The sequence below is a fragment of the Rattus norvegicus genome, chromosome 4 (genome assembly GCF_021556685.1).
Source record: "Rattus norvegicus strain SHRSP/BbbUtx chromosome 4, alternate assembly SHRSP_T2T, whole genome shotgun sequence".
Classification (NCBI taxonomy): Eukaryota; Metazoa; Chordata; class Mammalia; order Rodentia; family Muridae; genus Rattus; species Rattus norvegicus.
In genome coordinates, this window is record NC_141537.1 from 124,593,506 (window position 1) to 124,617,009 (window position 23,504).

Consider the following 23,504-nt stretch of genomic DNA (forward strand, 5'->3'; position numbering starts at 1 on the left):
ATGCATGGCAAAACAGAGGTCACTGTATCGGCTCCCCATCCATCAGGGGCCACTGACTTTCACTATAAATTGTCCTTTTATGGAAGTTTCAGGTGTCCCATTTGATCTAAAGTCTAGCATTGAATACCAGGAAATCAAAAAGAACTCTGGAGATTTCAACTTGACCCTATGTTAGAAGCAGAGACTGTTTTTGCCTTGCCCCCTCCCACCTTCCCCTGCCATCCCAAGAATGACAAGTCACATTTTTGTATCAGATAGCAAGCAGGGAGTTCTGTTGGGAGGCAGGAAACTGAGCTGCAATCCTCTTGCCAGACTCGGTAGTGACATGTGATGTCAGCAGTGTCATGGCCTTGGTGGGTTTGAAGAACAGCAGTAATGCTAACCTTGTTCATGGTGGCTGATGTGAGTGACTATGGCAGTGGAAGGAAGTGGAAGAAACCAACTGGTTCTAGCAGGTCAGGACCCCTAGAACTGCCTTCCACTCTACCCAGGCTGTCTCAGATGCCCAGATTCCAGTAGCATCCCTAGAGCTGGGTCAGCAGAAAGCTAACCTCCTATCACTATCGGAGACTTGGGTGGAAACGAGCTGTAATCCTTGGAAGGGTACAAATGGATTCTGGGTGGTGCCTCGGAAGGGATATCATCCAGGCCCTGGACCAGACACATTCTGCCTCTTCATACCACACAAGAAGGAGTACCAGCCTAGTTAATTCACAAAACGTCTTTGCAGGGAGTAAGTTTCCATGGCAACATCAGTGAGGCTGACAGGGATTGAGGGAACTTGCAGCATCTCCCTGTGTCAGCCCCTCAGGTGCTGTGTGGCCAATGCCCTTGCCAGACCCATCTCTGTCAGGCTTTGCTGAAAGGACTGGGCTTTATACAGCCAGTTATGTAAGTGGTTGCCTTAGAAGAACCGCTACCCTGAGTCACGTGGAGCTGCCAAACTAGTTCAAGGTAATTTATGACTTTGGGATGCTTCAGTCTCTAAATACAACAGACAGCTACAAACTGCAAACACTTTAAATTTCTGGCCCAGGGGATATGTCACGATCCAGCCTGGACTGCACTGGGGCCTGGCTAACAGGGAAGGTTTGTGGAGCAAATCTGGCTTACCTAACCCCAGGCCCATAGAAGGCTACCCTTGAGCCTGAATGAAGACTCCACTGTCCCTCCAGGAGCTTCCTGAGGCACATGCTGACATTTAATTTCACCCAACACATACACGTTTTGCTGTTCCCCTTTCTCTCTCAGTTGTGCTACAGCTTACAACCTACGAAACTCCACCCTGCCTCAGGGCCTTTGTATATACAGCATCCTCAGCCTAGAACACTGTTCACACCAGGGAAGAGCTCAGTGCAGGACTGAGGGAGATAACGGCCTGGGGAGCATGAGTCCTAAGCTCTGCCCCATCATTGGGGACTGGCATGAACAGACCTTCCTTTGCTCTAGACTTCAGGGTGTCAAGATTCTGTCCCCTGGTCCCCCATTTACTAGTAATCAGGGAGGTTGGGTAAGGAGAAAAAAGAGACTATCATGTGTAGAAAGGAGACAGGAGACAGAGGAAGAAGCCCTACAAACAGGCAGAATCTTTGGAGAAATAAGCCAAGATGGCTTCCATGATGAGCAGAGACATAGGAGTTAGGGAGACAGGAAACAACTGAGTAACTAAATCAGTCCAAATGTGTATGAACAGTCTCTGTACTGAATGTGTGGACAGAGCAGAGGCTCAGACCTGCCTTCAGTACTTCCTGTAGTCTCCATGTATGGATCAAGCTGGACCAGTGCAGCTATCAGCACAGACCCACCATTCCTCCACTCTATCCTCACATAAATGCTCAAGAAAAGTCACACTAGCCTACCATAGGATTCACATAGGCCAGAAACCACAATGAGAAGAAAAGGGAAATGGGAAGGAGACACAGAAAGTGCTGTGTAATAAAAGATCACAGGTCCTGGCATCTGGAATTTTTGAGATGTCCTGATATGTAGCTGAAGAAAGAAGGTCTATGCTGCAAGTGCTCCTGGGATACCCATGCGGCCACATGGGAAAACTAAGACATATCCTGGCCTCACTCTATACTCAACCCAATATCAGATACACTAAGGTGAGACGTAAAGACAGGAAATGTGGAGAAGCAAGTGTGGGGAAGTACAGTTGAGGCTGGCATGGCTTCTTAATGAGGAATATAAGCTCACCTAACAGAAATCAATCAATCAGTCTAACTGCAGGTAAGCTAAGAAGAAATCTATATTCACCAAAGCAGGGCCAGCAAGATGGCTCAGGTAGTAAGGGCGCTTGCTATTAAGCCTGAAGTCCTGAGTTCAATCCCCACAATCTACATAAAGATGGAAAGAGAAAATCCACTCCGACAAGTTTCCTCTGACTCACTGTGCATTCTGAGGCACATGCATGGATACACGCAGAATAAACAAATAGACAAAGTGCAAGTAGGCAGAGTTCTGGAACAGGGAGGCAGAGAAGGAGTAATAGTAAACATAAAGAGCTCCTCCAGACACAAAGGGAATCAAAGGGTGGAATGGGCACTTCTCAAAAGGAGGAAAAGGAACAGCAAGCAAACACCATAAAAGACACTCAACATCCCCAGCAAGCAAAGACTGGGAATCAGGATCTCAATGCCATGTCATTTACCCGACTAGTCTACCATTAAGAGGACACAGGTCAAGAGGCATATGGAAGCAGCTCTGTCAGAGTGCAGATGCTACGTATCCTAGTTTACTTTCTACGTAGGCTGTGATAAACACATGACCAAAAGCAACTTGATAAGGAAAAGGCTCATTTCAGCTTACAGTTGTAAATCATCATGGAGGAAAATCAGGGCAAGAACTCAAGGAAGGAGCCTGGAGGCAGGAAGTGAAGTAGATGCCACAGAGGAATGCTGCTTACTGGCTTTCTCTCCATGGCTTGCCTAGTTTGCTTTTTTTAATGCAACTCAGGACTACCAGCCCACAGGTAGCACCATTCACAGTGGGCTGGGCTTTCACATCAATCATTAATAAGAAAATGCCCCTCAGCTGAAGCTCCCCTTTCCCATATATGCCTAGGTTTGTGCCAAGTGACAAAAACTAATAAACACAGTAGGAGTGCTCTGAAAAATCATTCCTGCAGCCTTTCTGTTCGCATGTGTGTTAACTTTCCACTCTTACACAGCACTGAAAGCACATAAGGGAATAGCCCACTACCACTCTTACCAACAGAAACAAATCACAAGAAATGATTCAACTCTCTACGAACAGGAAAATGCAAATTCGCACCATAAACGTTTACATCAGTAAAAGGAAACCACAGCACCACACAGGGCACAGATGAAGTCTAGAACAGTAAGATGCTAAGTAAAACTGCAAACCTCAAAAGCTATCGTGAAGCTGTCATTTTTACAATACACGGATTAACAGTCCAACAATATATAGTTAGACATTTGTAGTCCACACACCCGCAGAACTGCAAACACAAATTTCTGGGTAGCAGAGACCTCAGGACTAGGACATGATGTGAATACACAGAAAGACGTGAGTACTTGGGGGTTCTGTGACTGTGGTGCTGAGTAAGCACTCCCTGATGCTATTGTATTATATTTTGTAATACACAGATGCAGTGTAAAGAACATACTAGCTACAGATAGGCAAAGGAGACATTCGGCATGGGTGCTTTCTCTGTATTAACAATCTTCATTATTATATTACAACAAGCACCAAGAGGTCTATGGGGTGACCAGACCAGAAGTCAGAAGGATCAGAACTGGGATAAGGGCATGCACGCACATGCCACACACACACACACACACAGAGAGAGAGAGAGAGAGAGAGAGAGAGAGAGAGAGAGAGAGAGAGAGAGAGAGAGAGGAGGGGAGAGGAAGGGAGAGGGGAGAGGAGGGGAGAGGAGGGGAGAGGGGAGAGGAGGGGAGAGGGGAGAGGAGGGGAGAGGGGAGAGGAGGGGAGAGGGGAGAGGAGGGGAGAGGGGAGAGGGGAGAGGAGGGGAGAGGGGAGAGGGGAGAGAGAGATCATGAAAAATGAGGCCATATACCATAACGGGGGTGAGAAATGGCCAATAGGCATAATAACATAAGTCTTCCTTCCTTACCTACTGCAGTCATTGATAACTCACAACTGAATTCTTAAGCCTAGCATCACTTCTTTTAACTCCTTAATCGTGGCTCTGTATGCTGCTAACAGTGATAAGATGCTGTGAACTAAGTGAAACTTGCTGATTGCTATGATTGAACATACATGTACTCCATGTTAAGGTACTGGAAACTTAATCCCAAGTGTAACAGTGTCAGGAGATGACTAGGTCCTGAAGACTCTCCCCTCATGAGTGGACAGGCAGTGTCCCCAGATGGGGTGGGTTAGTTATCACAGGAATGGATTTGCTATGAAAGTGAGTTCACCCACACTTGGTGGCATATTCTTCTGCACGGCAGCCTCTCCCTATGTGATGTCACAGCACAAAGTCCACACTAAATGTTTACACTATCTTCTTGGATTCCCCAGCCTCAGGAACCACAACCAAATCAAGATGTAATTCCTCACATATTAATTAGCCTCAGCTACTCTCTCATAGGTCAGAAAACAAAGCACAACACCAACCCAGATGATCCAGCAGCTGGGGCCCGGGGGTCTAGGTACAGTCAGCAAGCAGTAATGACGTCAGGAAGCCATTCTCCTGCCTAGAGTTAGCCACGGTGAGAAGCCCTGATGCTTATGGAGCACAGCCTCAGCTCTTCCATCTCTGCTTCACAACTCAAGTTCCTGCAGCTGACTTTCCCTCTGCTGTCCATCACCACTGACTAACTCTCCCCATTCTTGCCACGGGCAGGGAAGGTTCCCACCTGCCTTATGTTGGTGACTTTTCCTGTCTCTGAGAACATCCTGATTAAGTCACAGGCCAGCCTTAGCTCATGCACTAACCCTGAATACGGCCCATGTGCACGTGTAGCTAACCTGCCCTGAGTTGGCCGTCCTGTTACCGGGAAGGCAGAAAGGACCTTCACACAGTCTTACTTACTGTGCCCTTGACTAAGGAGCTCACCATTTTTGCTTCACATCCAGTTCAGAAAGATCATACACAGGTCCACTGCCTTCCTCCCTGGCAGGTGAACCAGACAGGTCCTTCCTCACAAAGTGTGCAAATAGCCCCATTACCCCTCACTTAGATGCTAATGTGAATGAGCTTAGGATGTCAGAGTCAGGCTATAGAGGCTTCCTTGGTCCCAACCCTCACCTTTTGCAAGCCTTGGAGATATGAACCATGCACCTAAATCCTTGCTCACCCTACCTCCCTTCCTGTGAACTTCTCTTTGGGAAAACTTCAAGTTTTCCTTAAAGGCCACCCTGGTCCAGGCAGCATCTCTTGCCTTTCCTCTGCTAGAATGGCAGCTGTGGAATTGAAGGTCGATGCCTACTTCTCTGTTTCCATGACCAGAAGCAGGTCTACAGAGCAGGTTTGTATCTGATACTTTCCTTAAGACTAGCCCCTCAACACAGCTCTTGGCACATAGCTAGGAAGGAGCAGGTCTCATCAAACCTCAACCAACTGCTGGCCACTAGCTTTATGGGACTACTCTATTAGACAGTGTGATGGCAGTGAGGGTAAACTCCAGGTATCCAGACTGGACCATCCCTCTCTGAGGAGGTCACATTAACATTGAGATATTCCTGGTGAGGAATGCGTGAGCTGAACAGAAAGGGAACATCTCTATGAGACAGTGACACAGGAAAATATTCTCGGGAGGAAAAGTTGCCTTTGTGATTGCTGAGAGGCCAGAGGGCCCCAAGTGATGGGTCAGAACCTGGCACTCAGAGGCTGTGTGTCTCAACCAGCCAGCCAGGTTACTCTGAGCAAAAAGTGGCTGCATATCATGATAGCTAATGGACAGGTTGTCCCTAATGTCTCCAAACCCCAGCAGAGGTCCTCAACCCTTTGCAAGAAATAACTACCACAAGGGCAGTTGTACAAATCTTTCAGAATGCCATGGCCCAAGACTATAACCTACCATGACCATCTCCCAGGAGTACAGGAAACCACCAAATACTGGTTAGTTGTTTTGTCAATTTCACACAGAGGGAATCATCTGGGGGAAAGGGATCTTCAGCTGAGGAATTGCCTATATCAGTAGGCAAGTCTATGGGGGCATTTTCTTAATTGATGATTAATGGGGGGTAACCCACTGGAGGTGGTACCATCCCTAGGCAGGTAGTCCTGGGTGAATAAAAAAGTCAGCTGAGCAAGCCAGTAAGCAGCGATTCTCCATGGTCTCTGCTTCAGTTCTAGTCCCCAGATTACAGCCTGCACTCCTGCTCCATTTTTCATGATGGGCTGTGATTGATACTTACAAGCTGAAATAAACTCCTTCCTCCTCAGGTTGCGTTTGGGTCATGGTATTTTATCTCAGCGATAGAAAACAAGTCAATACACCCATTTCCAACATGTGCAAACGTGTTTGGATACTGTGAAGAACAAGAGTGGGAAGTGGCCAGGGTGGATCTGGCAAGCAAAGTGAGGCTTTCAGTTTTTCTGGCAAAAGAAGACAGCACTTTAGACTAGGGTCAGGCAATGGCCATGGAGAAGGGCCAAGGAACATGTAGACAGGAGGACACAGTGTTGTGTACAGACAGAATACAAGAGATTATGTGGCCCAGGGAGGCAAGAGAGCAAGGCAGGCTGGGCTTCAGGTGCCATGCCTGCTGTTATCTCTAGGATTCGGGGAACCCAGCCACTCTGTACATTGTTTGGTCTTGGGCTCCCTGCATTCCCTCGGCAGGCATCCCTACTGCTAAAAGAGAGGGATCACACACTAAAGAAAAGAGGGAGATGGGACTGCATCAGCCGTTACTGCACAAGCTTGAGGATCAGAGTCCCACCCGAGAACACTCATAAAAAAGCTGGGGGTTTTAAGTAGAAGATGGAGACAGGTGGGTCCCAGGACTTGCTGGATAGCCAGCCTAGCCTAATTAATGAGCTTCAGGTCAATGAGAGATCCTGTCTCAAGCATAGGTGGTTCTTTGTGATGATAGTACCTGAGGTTGCCATGGGGTCTCCACATACATGAAATATACACACATGATTATGAAAAAGGGGGGGATATAATAATAAGGTGCCAAGACTGTAAATGAGTTACAGGGATGACAGACTGAGGAGGGAATACATTCTCATCCCCTAACAGGTCTACCTCATAGGGGTCTCTCATTCCACTTTAGTAAGCCAGAGGACTCTTCTTTCCAAGAGCCACTGTCTGCCTTAGCTGGGACAGAGAAAGATGGCTGGGAAGAAGGTAAGGAGGGCTGAGATAGGGGTGTAGGTGATGGGGGGAATATATGGGAGCTTCCCATTTTCTTCACTGTGCCGGATGTAGCTTTCAATCACTTCCTTCTCAGAGACCCAAGATTTGCCATCAGAGATGGGAGAGCTTGGGATTCATTGTGCTGTTTTAATGGCAGTGCCAGAATTAGGCAGCTGGAAAGATCTTAAGGCTGGAGTCCTCAGATGCTATCTGTGTGTAGCCATGAAACCACAGGCAATACTGCCCTGTCTGAGACTGAATAGGAGGGAATAGCACACTGGCAGCGATGTGGTTGCTGTCCATAGTGCTGAAGGTCACCTGGTGCTAAAGAGAAGTGGGGTGATTGATGGTACTCCAGAGTTCAAAGGGTTCTAGAAGCTCTTTCTCACCCATCAGCAGAATGCCCAACACACACACGCACGCACGCACGCACACACGCACGCATGCACGCACGCACGCACGCATGCACGCGTGCAAACACACATCTGGCAAGAACCAGACCAACTCAGGGCAGCCATGACTTAGCTCCTGGGAGCTTGATAGGTGAAGCCCACTGTCCCAGAATCCTTGCTGGTTCTGAAGATGGATATCTCTCAAGGGCTTTGGGATACTAGAGCTCCAAAGTTGGAGGATGGCACCAACATTGGTCCTAGTTGACTGACTCCCTTCCTAGTCAGATCTCTGACTGCTTTCCTCTCATTCTTTCTGTCCCTCAGATACCTTTGTAGCCACAGAAACATCAATTAAGAAGAGTGTTTACCTACCTAAAGACTATACATGAACTGACCCTGGACTCTGATCCCATAGGTAGCAATGAATATCCTAGTAAGAGCACCAGTGGAAGGGGAAGCCCTGGGTCCTGCTAAGACTGAACCCCCAGTGAACTAGACTATGGGGGGAGGGCGGCAATGAGGGGAGGGTTGGGAGGGGAACACCCATAAGGAAGGGGAGGGGGGAGGGGGATGTTTGCCCGGAAACCGGGAAAGGGAATAACACTTGAAATGTATATAAGAAATACTCAAGTTAATAAAAAAAAAAAGAAGAGTGTTTACGTTTCCTGTTTGCTTGTTTAAGAGTATGTGCATATGTGCATGCATAAAGTGCACAAGGAAACCAGAGTATAACCTTGGGTATTGTTCCTGAGAACCTATCAATACTATCTTTTGAGATCTTTCACTGGCCTAGAATTCATGGAGTAGGGTAGATTCTCTGGCCAGCAATTGCAGGGTTCTTCCTCCTGACTGTGCCTTCTTGGTGCTGGAATTATAAACATAAACCACAATCTCGTTTTTGTTTGTTTCTTGGTTTACTTGCTTGCTTGATTTGTGTGTGTGTGTGTGTGTGTGTGTGTGTGTGTGTGTGTGTGTGTGTGTGTGTGTTTAATGTGGGAACTCACTGAAGGACCACCAAGTTCAGATTAAATTATTTTGGTTTTATTTTGCTTTATAAAGATTTATTACAACTTTATTACTTTAAAAACTTTCAGATAAAAACATTACACAGTGAAATTAGCCAGATCTAAAGTTGCTACAGTTCAGTGAACTGCACACTTAAAACAGCCATTCTGAAACTGTACATCTTCCTGTTGGATTTTTACATCTTCACTGACAAATATACAGTTTATACATTTATTCAGCACCAACCCCCCCAAATTCCTTGGCAGAGTAAAAATTAGAAAAACAACTATCTTTATAGTCTTTCATGACCCAGTCTCCATTTACATTCAGTCATTCCTTATTGCCTAATATTTAATATTCCCCTTTCTCCTTTGTACATGCTATACTATAGCACATAAATGTATTATTATATTATACTGTATACTATAACATATATATATATATATAAAATATGTACACTATAGGGTAAGATCCATATATGAGGGAAAACATGCAGATTTTTTTCCTGAGTTTGTGTGACCTTGATTAATATTGTACATTCTATATCCATCCAGTTACCCTACAATATTCTGTGATTTAATTTTTCTTTATAGCTGAATATATTATAGAATATATTGTACTATACTATATATGTATCAGATTTTCATTATTCATTCATCTATTGATGGACAACTAGGTTGTTTCCATTTCTTTGCTATGGAGAATAAAGCAGTGATAAACATGGGTGTGTAAACATCACTAAGGTATGGTGTGTAACCTAGGGGTATATGGCCAGGATTGAAATGTCTGGGTCATATGTCTATGCCACATGAACTGGGTCCCATTCCAGTGGCCACTGAAAGCGTCCTGAGTGAGTGTGTGATTATGGGGATGGGTTTGCGAATGCACCACAGTACCCACATGGCACGTGGAACAGTAGGGAGAACGTCGCAGTCAGAAGAAACTTGTGGGAATTGATTCTGTCTTAGTGTGTGGGTTCTGGGCATTGAACTCAGGTTTTCAGGATAGACAGCAAAGACCCCTGCCTCCTGAGACATCTCCCCAGGCCCGTGCTGGTTTTAAAGGACAAATGGTAATCACTCCAGAGAAGCTTACTTGTTAAGTTTATCCTCCACCCAGTTGTCTACTCTGACCCCTGATCCTTCAGCCTCAGCCTCAGCTCTTGTTCCTCTCAGGGACCATGCTCCCAGCCTTTACATCAAGGCAAAAGACTGTCCCTTCAGCAGTCAACCTTACTAGAGGGACCCGTGTCCAACTTCCTTCTCTTCCTACTACTATGGTTTCTGTAAGATCAGGACTCTTAATGATAGTTTGCCAAAGTGGGAGCCAAGGATTTAGAATACTCAGTCTAGGAGAGGACTGCCCATCACCCAGTAGGCAGGGGTGGCTCACCCATAAAATCTCAAAAAGCTGAAATGCCAGCATCAAGGACATTTATAACCAAAGGCTTGAGTGGGCGAGAAGAGGGTGAGGCCATGTGCTGGTCTCTCTGCCACTCATATCAGTGGGCTTGAAACCTTGGCTACATGAAGGATTGCTCAGGTTGGAAGTATAGGGGCTGGAATGTAGCCTCGAAAAAGCAGGGGTTCAGAGAGTTTTAACATCAAGCTACCTCCATTGTGTGGCACACCACCAGCACAAGAAATACCTATGCCCTTTCATCATTGAACCCAAGACTTGGAATTTTCTTCTGAGGTGGGAGGTATTGATTAGAGTTAGGGTTCACTCTACCCAAGCCTGGAGACAGGTCCCCCATTTCAAGCTACTGCTGTTGTTAGGTCCCTGATGTCTAGGCCAGAACCCCAGTTTTTCCCAGAGTGAATGCTAAGGCTTTGGAGGGCCACAGAATCTGTCGTTAACACAGGGCTGTGCTCTAGAAGGATGAGAACAGTAGGAGCACAAGTATGTTTGTGCAGTGTATCGTCAACCTGCACTTGGCCTTGGATGGTGAAAGGCTGCCTTGCTACACAGGATGCATGAAGATGGGGGTCATGCTATTCTTAAAGTCAGATAGAAGCCATTCTCTTGCTGTTATCAACCCTTCCTAACTCAAAAAGGACAAAGGAATCACTACATCCTGACCTGAACATGGGGGTGGGCTGCAGGGAGGGGCTTGGAGCTAAAAACAGAGTAGCAGATGATCTGGCCTTTGCTGAATGGCCTGGAACAGCTGTATCAAAGAGGGACAGTTTAAAAAGCTCAGATGTGACTTCCCTGGGGTTGGGGGAAGCTGTAACATGCTCACGCCACTGCCCTTGAGGAGAAAAAGAACCCCATGAAGGGGCTAGATGTGTTGTGTGGTCATTGGTTTGATTCCTCGATGATGCTCTCAGGGATATATGTTGCTTGTGGGAGGAGAAGACACTTTGGAGAGATAGCTTCTATGTCTACTGTGTGCCTCAGCATCTCATGAGCTGGTGCAGAAGGCTGGACCAAGCAGCCCCAGGAAGGCTCTGAGTCACTGTTTTGAAGTGTATATGCAGCTTAGAGCAGAAAGATGCAAGAAGATAATAGAAGGTCCCCATTAGTAGAATCATTGAGCACTAGTATTGGGAAGGCACGTTTTGGGGATCAAAGAGTTAGGTGTGACTCAAGGAGGATACTCTTTTCTGAATACCATGACTCTGAGAAGGTCATGGATACCCAAGGAAGTGTCAGGGACCTGGGACATTAAGGTATAGCAGAAGGTCAGGGTCAGAGTCGAATGTCCAAATAAGAAAGGGAGGGAAAGAATAGACATACAGTGATGTGAAGGCACAGAGGTCTTAGTCATGCAAAGGGTGGCCAGTTGTGGTCATATAAAGATATAAAGTCACCTACTATCATACTCACTCTTCTATTGCTGTGAAGATAAACCATGACCAAGGAAACTCTAATAAAGGAAAGCATTCATTTGGGGGCTTGCTTATAGTTTCAGGATTTAGTCTATTATCATCATGGGTTGGAGAGCATGTTAGCTTACAGGCATAGTGTTAGAAAGGTAGTTGAGAGTTACATTATGAGAGAGAGGGGGGAAGAGGGGAGGAGGAAGAAGAGGAAGAGGAAGAGGAAGAGGAGGAGGAGAAGCGAAGAGAAGTGAAGAGAAGAGACAAGGCGGGACGAGAAGAGAAGAGAAGAGAAGAGAAGAGAAGAGAAGAGAAGAGAAGAGAAGAGAAGAGAAGAGAAGAGAAGAGGACAGAAAAGAAGAGAAGAGAAGAAAAGAAAAGAGATGAGAAGGGAGGGAGCTGGGAGAAGCTTGGCTTTCTAAACTTCAAACGTTCACCTCCAGTGACACATTTCCTCCGATAAGGCCAAACCTTCTAACCCTTGTAATCCTTTCAGTTTCACTGCCTGGTGACCAAACATTCAAATATATGAGCCTATAGGGGCCATCCCATTGTTACTCAAACCATCACATTCTACTCCCTGGCCTCAATAGACTTGTAGTTAAATCATAATGGAAAAAAATGCATTCAGTTCAACTTCAAAAGTCCCCTTCCATAGTCTATCACAGTCTTAACACTGTTTAAAAGTTCAAAGTTCGCAGAGAGAAGAGAGGTTATGTCTGTGATCAGTGTTTTGCCTTAGGAACATCTCAATGATTAGTAGCCTAACAAAAAGGGAGCCTGAGATGACCATAAGTCCAGTGCCCCACAGGCCCGAGGGAGCAGACCATGCCCAAGATGACCCCTGCCTGACACCATAATGTACGAGTGAGGCGTAGCACTCCTGAGATGACCTCAGACACTCAGAGACCCTGGGTGCCACTAAGAGGAGCAAGTAAGTGATAGAGAAATGGAAGAGAAAGAGAAACAGAGGGTTATGGGCACAATGAAGAGGGGGAGAATGGAGACTTTAGGTTAGTGAGGAACAACTTGTTGTGAGTAGATGATGGCACCTGGGACCATGGTGGGGTACTGGCTTGTGATGCCACTGGAAGCCATATTTGGATCTGTAACCCTGAAGCAGCAGGGATCTGTTACCACCAAAGGCCAGGGAGATGCTCCTGGTCTGGGCTGTCGTTCAGGAACATGTTTATGTCTGAGGGCTGTGGAGAACTGGCTCCACCCCTCAGCTGGGCATCATGGGAGAGCTGGCCCTGGGAGGATAAGAGCAGGACAGCTGACCCTGTCTAGAGCCAGCTGTAATACATAGAAGAGCAGACTACACAAACTGGGAATTGTGGGTAAGCTGCCCCTCAATGATACAAGCATGGGCGACCTGGCCCTACCACTCATCTCCCATGCACTGATGTGGATGAGAGAGAGATAACCTCCTTCCATTTGCCTCTCACCACTTTTGACAGGTGGGAGAATTGGCCCTGATGGTGTCATGAGAGCAGGAGAGCTGGCCTTGCCCCTCACCTGCTGCATCACTTGGGAGAGCAGGCTCCGTACCTCATCTGGGCAACATAGTAGAGCTGGCCCTGTTAGTACAGACACAGGTGGGCTGGCCCTAAGGGTGTGATCATGAGAGAGCTTGCCTCACAACTTGTGAGCCATATAGTGACATGGGCAAAAAAGCAGCCACATTCTTTGCCAAAATATCATTAAGATGGTCTCTATGTTAGCTGCTAATATTCTTCCCCTCTTGAAACCCCTTGAGCCAGGACATCATAATTTACATTGCTCTCAGCACCACTGTCTTCCAAGTTCCTACTAGTACGTCCCTGTAAGTCCCACTTAAAGCATTCAAATGCTTTCCTAATCTAAAGTTCACAAGTCCACATTCCACCAAGCAGCATGGTTAGTCCTATCACAGCAATACCCCAGTTCTTGGTTCCAAATTCTGTCATAGTCACTATCATACTGCTGTGAAGAGACACCATGACCAAGGCAACCCTTATAAAAGGACACATTTTTATTGGTAGCTTGCTTACAGTTTCAGAGGTTTATTCTACTATCATTGAGGCAAGGAGAATGTCATGCAGAACTACATCCTTATCCAGAGGGAGGGAGGGAGGGAGGGAGGGAGGGAGGGAGGGAGGGGGAGGGAGAGGGGGAGAGAGAGAGAGAGAGAGAGAGAGAGAGAGAGAGAGAGAGAGAGAGAGAGATATCCTGGGCATAGCAGGGGGCTTTTGTAATCTAAAAGCTTATCTGTAGTGACACACTTTCTCCAACAATGCCACACTTCTCAAGGCTTGTAATGTTTTCTAACAGTTCCACTAACTGGGGACAAAGCATTCAAATACATGAGTCTATGGGAACCATTCTTATCCAAACCACCACATGTAGTTCTAACTCATTGCCAGGCCTCTCCTTAAATGTGAGCTTCCCCAACTGTTTCCACCTTGTATCTTGATGTAGAGTTTGCTGAGTTCAATGAACTGATGGCCTGGATTTGGGTTGATTAGTTGATTAGATAAAATTTAAAGGATTGCAAAGAAATGCAAAAGTAAAATACTGAGAATCCAGACGTCAACCTCAAACTTTCCAGTGTGCAGCCTGCCGTGGGCTTAGGGCCTTTGCATTTTCAGCTCTCACAACCCAGAACACTGAGCATTGCTTGTTCTCTGAAGACCTTTGGGAGCCTCCACAAACTCCTTCTGATTTCATCTTCTTCTAGGAGTATCAGCTAGGTCATGCTCCCAGATCTCCCCCACTATGCTGTCACCTCCTGCTTCAACCCTCACTTTGAATGTTTCTGGAACCACAGTGGATATGAGTGAGTGAGAACTGTAGACCACACATACATCAGTGGTGGCAGCAGCTCTCTATTCAGTATTTACAGAGTTGACATTGGATGTGGCTACTGACTGGGCAGTGGGAACAGCAATGAAAAACAGAAGTACTTACTGCTCTCTGCGACTTGACAGTGACCATGACAGGCTACAATGGTTTGAAAGACAATGACCTCATAGGGACATATAATTGAATGCTTGGTTCCCAGTTGGTGGAATTGTTTGAGAAGGATTAAGAAGCAATGGCCTTGTTGAGGGATGTGCATCATAGAAGAGGAAAGATATGAAGTTTGAAAAGACTCGTGTCATTCCCAGTCTCTCTCTCTCTCTCTCTCTCTCTCTCTCTCTCTCTCTCTCTCTCTCTCTCTCTCTCTCTCTCTCTTTCTCTGCCTTGTGGTTTTGTCTCCAAATGTGACCATTCAGCTACTGCTCCAGTGTCATGCCTGCCTTCCTGCTGTCATACTTTTGGCCATGATGATCATAGATTCTAACCCTCTTAAACCATAAGCCCCAATAAATCAATAAATTCTCTATAAGTTGCCTTGGTCATGATGTTTTCTCACAGTAATAGAAAAGTAACTAAGGGCACGTGATAGGGGCTAATGCCATAGAGTAAGCAACTCTAAGAACAGGAGGATGAGGATAGGGCTGAATGGGCCAGAGCAAAAGTGATGATGTTGAAAGAGACGGAGGGATGTCTGGTGGCCCAGACCACATGAGGAAATGGAGAGGACTTACTCTGGTGGTATGAGAGCCATAGGTAGGTGCTAAGCACAAGGGCATGGGACTGTATGTGGCATGGGAGTAGGGATGCTAAGGGAGAGTGTGGGAGGCTCTCTGCTGATAGGATAGGCAAGGGAGGTTCTTTTGAAGTGACATTGGAGGCATTTCTTCACATTTGTCTCATTTCCAGCCTGTGTCCATGCTAGATACTGTTTACTGTGGGCAAGCTGGTGATGGGAATTCCCTGACCTTGGCCTCCTGACTCCCCTAACACCTATCCATTCCTCTTAAGAGGAGTTCTCTTGGGGATGCAATTTCTAAAAATAAACTGATCTATTTAGTCACTCCCACCCCTTTGCCACATCAGGACCATTCTCTCCTGTTCCATCTTCCAGAAACAGCCTATATAAGGGCTCAAAGAAGTCACTCAAAAGAGTGTCGCCAGTCAGCTCCCCCTGGCTCTTCCTTCCTCCAGGGCACAGCAACAGCTCTTGCTCAAGGCCTCCCATTCCCTTGCACCCTGCTATAGACTCCAGTGCTCTGGGAGGTCCTATGGGGATACACTGTCCCTTCCTGGAACTGAGTAGAAAACTGTTCTCTGGAGTCCCTTCCCTGTGCCACGCCTGCAGTCCTCCAACCAAACACCATATTGCCAAGCCTCTTGCAAACACTAGGGAATAAACAGACAAGGAACCAATGGACAGCGTATTGTCACCCATTGTTCAAAGCACAATACAGTCTTGTACTACTGAGATTAAAGATTTCCCGCAGTACATTGTGCTACCATCCCCATTCCTAAGCACCAGCATGCTGGGGTGAAAGGTCAGAAAGAATTTTCAAGGGAAGATGGAATTGCTTAGAGGTCAGGAACACCATGTTCATAAAGGGCAGCTTAGAGTGGCCTGGCTGAGCACTATCTCTGATTCTGTCCCTGAACAGAGCACAGTTACTTTTCTAATTAAATGTTTCAACTTGTCAGCTAAGCAGGGAGCATAGCAGTTCCAGAGGCTTCTCTCTAGTGATAATCTAGTTATGCTACAATATTGCAGCCTGTTCCCCCATTTATTTAATTAGGAACTGCAGGTGTCATCAAGCTCCATCTCTGGGAGAGCCTGAGGTACAGCGTGGGAGGAGGAAGCAGCCACTGCCCCAGAAGAGACTGCATGCCCTGTGTTGGAGGCACTGGGTTCCATCTGTGAGCCTTCTGTGGAAGAGCCAGGACAAGGGCGAAGGATCCAGGCTCCACCGTCACCATCCCTAGGAAACAAGGGATGAGCATGGCAGGCAAGCCGTCCATAGAGTAGCCTGTCCCAAGGGAAGAACACAAGTAAAGTCCCAATGAGTCTGCAGGGCTAGCCAGGATAAGAATGAAGTGTGCACTCCCCTGTGTCTATCAGTTCCTCCTAGCAGTCAGGTCCTCCAGGGCTGTGCTTCATAGCCCTGTCAATCAGAAGCTGCCCTCATTCCTGCCAGATGACTGCATCTGAGTCTCGCCCCTCTCTCCAGCAGCAAGACCAGCAGAGGAAAGATGAGGAACTGTCTCTTTCCTTAGGAAGAACAGAAGTAACACGCACTGCCAATGGAGGGCAAGGTGGGTTTTTTTTTCCACCACAACTTAAACTTAGATCAGAGCTGTAGAGCAGATTATGGTCTTTGACTCTCACCTTCCCAACTACAAGCCAGCTGGAGAACAGAGCTTGGAATGATTTGGATCTTCAATGACCCATGTGTTAAAAGCTGCGTCGTAAGCCTCAGGTGCTACTGAGAGTAGTGGGCACTGGAGAAGGCAGGGCCTAGTAGAACATAGATGACAGACTTACTTTTGAACGGACATTGGACCCTAGTTCCTCATTTCCCTCTTGTTGCTTCCCAGGAGATAAGTGGCCTACTCTATCACACACTCCCACCATGACATACTATACTGCCACAGACTCAACGCAATGGGCCAGGGAATCTTGGACTTAGGCCTCTGAAACAAAGAGCCACATTACATCCTTCCTTTTAGGTTACTCACCCCAGTCATGTGTCACAGCCACAGAAGGTTGGCAAGTATAGTGGTCTAAGGGAGAAACAGAGACTGCCACTGAGAATCACCAGGTGACTTCGTACTCCTAACTTCTCCCTCCCAGAGCTCCCATTCTGTGATGGTCTGTCCCCCTAGTGGACTGTATAGATGATCCATCATTTCTAATCAGCTAAAAAACCATAGGCCAGCAGGCAACACTCACTAAATAATGCTGGCACATGAGAATCCACACCAGGCCCAGGGTTTCTGGTGGGAGACAGTGGCAGGTCAGAGAAATATAAGAATGAGAGGACAGTTCAGAATAGGCATAGGTGGGCCAGGGACACTCTACTCCTCAAGAGAACAAGTAGGCTACAATGCCTATATTCAAGCCCAAGATGGTGTTGTGAGAAGAGTCCAAAGTATCCATTGAGATACAAGACAAACTGTTATCTGCAAGCCCTTGTAAAATCAAAAAGGAAATCATGTATTTTCTAGATACAGTGAAATCTCACTAAGGTAAGACTACTCCGTCCGTCACTGCTCCTCACCAAGCAGGCCCAACAGATGCTGTCCAATTTGGGGATAAATGATACCGCCTGTATATCCTAGCAAGGAGTCAGACTAGTGTCCATAGTGTAAGTAGAGAGGATGCCATGGGCTCTGGCTCAGCTTTGTGCCTGTAGACTCATTTATCTAGTGCAACTTTGCTGAAGCCCATGGATATTCAGAAACCAGTCTATGCGAGCCTTCTAGGAGACCTGCTTCAGAGATGGTGACAGCTACTGTGTCCCAAGTATTCACTGCAACGTTACTTAAATGGCCTCAAACCACATTGTTTTCAATGCCCTATGCATAGGAATCAGCAGAGCAAAGCAGGATCCCTCCAAGAAATATCACAGCAGGAGTTTGAAGGTCAAGGAAAAACTGCAGGCCTTTTTCCAAACCAGCCTTGTAACTGATTCTGTTGCCTCTCCCTTCTGAATTCTGGTATTAGAAGTAGAAGTCGTGACTTGCAATAAGGCTTTCTATGAGTCTGAAAAAACTTTCTGTTTCCTAAAGGGTCTCCTGGTTCTTATGGATGGCTGCCCTTTCAAGCCTTCTTAGCGATAAGCACAACACCCTTCTTCACTCTTCAGGTCAGAAACCCAACTTCCTGATCCTTCTTATTCCCTTCCCCAAGTCAGCCCGGGATGGCTGCTCCTGAAGGACCTGGCTTCCTTTATAAGTCACTATAGAGTCACAGTTCAGTCTTCTGGGAGTGCCATAGTACTACAATGCTAGCCGCTGACCACAGCAAGACCAGCAGCTGAAGTGAAGTGTGGTCTGAAGATCAGAATAAACTTAATAATCTTTCAGGAGTACCAGCTTTAGTATTATAAGAACAAAGTTCATCAAGGACCACTGTCACTGTCCCTGTGATCCAGCAGGACAGAAAAGAAGTGTTACAGGTCTGTGGCTTCTCATCATCAGCAGACCTCATCTCAGGAACCTGTCAGCTTCTGCTCTTGGCACAAGGATGCTTTGAAAGGCTGAGAATCATGCTGATGCCCTCATGACTGGAATCCTGCTGTCTGCATACCTCTTTCCTGTGCTAGATGGAGAGTATTGGCCTAGGCATGCCAGATACACAGAAGCCTGGTCTTCCTGCCTGGTTGGTCCTGCAGTTGCTTGAGCCTATTCATGTTCATTCCCAACACTGATGTCAGGATCTTGGGAGCTCAGCATTCTCTAATTTGCAGGGGGGCATTAGGAATGGACTTTCTCAAGTGACTTTGAAACTTACAGGACATTGCTCTTAACTGTAGTCACCCTGCAGTATCACAACTCTGCAAGCATATTCCTCCTGTCTAAAACTCTATGCCCTCTCATTAACCCTTCCTTCTCCAAGTTTCCTCCCTCCCGAGCCTCTAGCCACCATCTTCTGATGTTCACTTCTGGTTCAAACTCCTTATGTTCGGCATAAGTGAAATAAGGCAGAATTTCTTTCTGAGGTGATAGACACAGTGCATGAAAACCTCCCACAGTATGTAGATCTATCTATACAACGTGTGCACCCCCTAAATCACTCAGATGACTGCCAACCAAAAATGACCCTGAAGAACATGCATTAAAATACAGAAATACAGGGGCTGGGGATTTAGCTCAGTGGTAGAGCGCTTACCTAGGAAGCACAAGGCCCTGGGTTCGGTCCCCAGCTCCGAAAAAAAGAACCAAAAAAAAAAAAAATACAGAAATACAACTGACCACCTGCCATCTTGGTTCTGTGGCCTCCTCTGCTGCCTCCCTTACTGAAACCACTTTGTTCCCCATCCAGGGTGTCAGTTTCAGTCCAGAAGACAATGGCATATTCTTTTCTTTTTTAAATATTTTTTATTTACTCACTTTTTATTTGAGTACGACACTGTAGCTGTCTTCAGACACACCATAAGAGGGCATTGGATCCCATTACAGATGGTTGTGAGCCACCATGTGGTTGGTTGCTGGGAATTGAACTCAGGACCTCTGGAAGAGCAATTAGTGCTCTTAACCACTGAGCCATCCCTCTAGCCCCAATGGCAGATTCTTAAATCACAAATATCAATCCTCCTGGTCACCCCTTTCCAACCTCCTCATCTCCCTTCACCTTCCTCAATTCTAGTTTAGTTAGTCCCTATGTGTCATGCTGGAGCACAAGGTATGTGACCATGGCTTCATCCAATTTCCTATTCTGTAGAAGTTCCTGGATCCTCCAAGGATCACAACCACATCCATCATTATGGCCGTGATTATGAGTTTGGGGTTGCTGGAGAGTATCTTACTAGATTAACTGAGTAAAAATGCCCAAACCTAAGTGTCCAGGATGTACTGTGACTTGCATGCGTGTTGGACCTCTGTTTGGGGCCCAAGGTGAAGAACAGGTGGTACAGAAAGGTGACCGGTAGTGTTACACTCTCCACTGAGGACTTCCTGGTCCCTTTAAATTGGCTAGACTCTATAACGATGGAGAAAATGGAGGATTCGTAGACATGCTCCTCAGGACTGGAACAGCTTATTCCTTGCTATACATTTAGTGATCTGGCCAACATCACTAGCCTCCAGCATCTAGGGAGTTGTTGGACTTCAGATCTACAGTGCATACATCCAGAATATGTCTGTAGACCGTCCAGCAGCCTCCCCCTTCTCCTGTAGGAGAGCAGACCATAAGCTGGTGTGTTCTCTCTGACCTGTGTGCTTCACCAACACTGGCCATGCTACTGAAGCTAACTAAGTAAAAAACAAAAAGGAAAAAAAAATCAATCAATAGGTTAAAAGCTGAAAGAAAAAAAACCTAAAACTAAAACTCAAAGTTCCAACCCAGCAAAGAAGTAAAAGCAGCCACGAGTCCTACTGACTGAAATTCAGTCTGGCCTGGCTCTTACAGAAATGGTGTCTATAATCCCCTAGTTGGCCCTCTCTGATGGCAAAGCAGGAAACAGACCAATCATAGCCTGGTATATCCAACAGCACTCACCTCTCCTTGTGGACTCAAGGGGAGTCCAAGTGATGACGCTGATGATGCTGATACAGATGATGATGACAACCATGAAGATGATGATGATAGACCATGAGAGCTTTCACACCAGTGGATCATGGAGACTCATAGTCACTTGTTTGGAGAGTCAGTCAGTATACTACTCCAATGACCTTTCCAATTTGAGTCTGAGGAGCTGTAAACTTTGCTTTCAGACCTCATTATCCTACATGCACAGTATCCAATCCCTTTTATCACACCAGCCTAACTTGTATCAAGAAGATGGCAGTGCCTCACTAACTTGGTGCTACTATCACAATTGTCATCTCCTAAGACACCGCGGGGCACATTACTAACATCTAAGGGGCTGGAAGAAGAGTTTTCCCTGAATTCCTCCAAAAGGTCCTCATCAGATTTCCTACCAGAAACCTTGTTACAGAAGGCAGTGGGTTGATACTTTCATGGTGATGAAAGCCAAAACTAACAGTGAAGAATCATACTGCCAGAGACATGGTTCTTCCAATAGGACTGAGAGATGGAGCATTCCCAGATACCCTATTTCCTCTATGTTGCTGTAACAAAATGTCCTAGACTAGGTAATTTATAATCAACAGAAATTCATCTCTCACTATTTTAGAGGCCAAAGACCAAGACCAAGGCACTCCAGAACTCAGTGTATGGAGAGGTTCACTTTCTCTCTCTAATGGGGCATTGTTTCCTCATGTGGCAGGCAGAAGGACTGAACTCAAGACCTTTCTCCAAAGGTAATGCATTCCATCCCAGAAGGCAAAGTGTCATTGTGTCATCATCTCCTAAGGCCCCTTAGGACTCTTCCTCAGAGGTGAGGTCTCAGTGGAGATTTTGAAGAACAGCATCATCTCAAGCACAGCACCAGATAAGTAAGCGTTGGCATCATTTGTTCCTTCCAGTTGTCCCTTGCATGAAAGGAGTCTTTAGGTTAAGTGAAGGGTATTTGACAGCAATTAAGAGCTTAAAGACTTAAAGGCCACTGGCAAAGGTGAATAGTAGCGTTTGGGTGGTTTTTTTTTCCACCCGACAGATTAAAAAAAATAATATAGAAACAAATAAAATGAAACAAGTGTAAAGCTGATGTTGGGTGCCCAATGCAAATATCTGTGACTCTGTGACATTGTTAAGTAAGAGAGCAGGATGGAGATGTCTAGGAACGCTGTTCCAAGTTATAGAAGCTATAGCACAGAGTGGTGACAACTGAATGTTAAGTGCACTTGTGTGGGAAACGCAAAACAAACAAACAAGCAAGCACAGCTACACAACACACCAAGGATGAAAGAAAGCGATGGAAACCAAATGTTTCATCATAAAAATAAGCCAAATGGAACAGAAGACAATCCTGTAGGAAAAGGAGTGAAGACATAGCAAACAAGGAAGGAATGACAGAAGTCCTTACTGATCAGGAACTGATTACATAGAAACACCACAGATCCTACCAGCCTGGGTAGGATTTCAGGAAACATGTCCTAGGCAAAGGGAATGACAAGGACAGAGGCCCTGGGCATCCAAGAACTCAAAGTAGGAAGGTCAGAAGGTCAAGGTGTGATGACAGAGAGGTGGAGCAAGACCAAATGGAAAGATCAAATATACTCTGAGACATTCTTGTTTCTGTGTGAAGTGGGGACACTGAGGCTCAGGGAAATGGAGCCCTTCCGCTGCAGCCCATACACTCTCACACATATGGTTCCAGGGTCCTGCTCCTGGGTCACCGACAGTCATCACCTCTAAGTATGTTCTTGGTGAAACTACGAATGAGAGCTACAAGGTTTTAGAGACAGGCTTCTTAGGCAGACTGAATAAATAACTCAGTCAGATCCCTACTGAGTCACCTTCCCATCTCTCCAGTCTCTCTGCACCATCTCCTACACAGGGACCGGACTATTCTAAACACATAAATGGCTTTTTGCCTAATTCGAATTTAACTTGGATCTGGTTCCTGTACCAGTGTTAAGGAATGGGCCAGTGGTACATCCAGAATCAAGCATAGCACATACACACTGTGTTTGCATCAGTGTTGGTGTCCTGGAGCTATTTTGTACTAGTGGAAACACTACCTTCTGGAGGGAGGTGGGAGGCTCGTAAAACTGAAGGAAGCCAACAAAACCGACAAGGCTCAGGGAAGGCAGACATTTTTCACTTGGGAAGCTCAGAAACTTACAAAACACACGAGTCCCACTCGCAAGGTTCTAAAAAAAATATATAAGAAGTAAATGATTGAAAACTAGTCAGTGCAGCTATCTGCACACTGTACAGGGAGCTCCGGGGATGTCGTTTTTTATGAACTGCCATCCATGCTGGGGTGATTAAGCTGTCCAAGCATCACCCTATAGGTAAACACAGTAAACTCAATGGTTCACTAGAAAAGATTTGAAGGAAGATTTCATTGGGCTATCATTGGTGCCCTATCTGGAGTGAATAGGTATTTTTTTTTCATGTCTCCTCAGGAGAAGTCACACAACACACTTGAAGACCCACAAAGTTCTGGCCTTATCTAGTACTTGTATCTAGCACTCTAGATACAACTGAAAGGAATATTAATGAAATGGAAGGCATTCCTGAGAAAACTGCCAGAAGATAGAAAGTAAGAAGCCAAGCTATGGGATGAAGAGTGTCCCCAGAAACTTGTAGAGTTGTAGAAGAGAGTAGGATGCATGGTGGAGAGACCAGTGCAAACTCTAGCTGGGACTCTAACACTTTCTGTTCAAGACAACAGGGGTTCCCTCAAACCCTGCTTGGATAGTCAAAGAGTTGTGCCAGCAAAGACTAGTAGGGGAAGGAAAAGGTGAAAGTAACATAGACACTGACTGTGTCACACATACTATCTGCTCCCCACACCCCCATTTTTTGTTTGTTTGCTTTAGTTGGTCCACGGACCTTGAGGATGGACTCCTTACCC

The 23,504-nt window shown here is 46.1% G+C and overlaps 1 protein-coding gene and 1 pseudogene across 5 annotated transcripts in view; one reads left to right on the forward strand and one right to left on the reverse strand.

Moving 5' to 3' along the window:
* Iqsec1 (IQ motif and Sec7 domain ArfGEF 1) overlaps positions 1 to 23,504 on the reverse strand; it is a 319,742-nt gene that overhangs the window by 180,383 nt on the left and 115,855 nt on the right. The window lies entirely within an intron of this gene.
* On the forward strand, positions 12,196 to 12,292 carry LOC120102710 (small nucleolar RNA SNORA17; annotated as a pseudogene).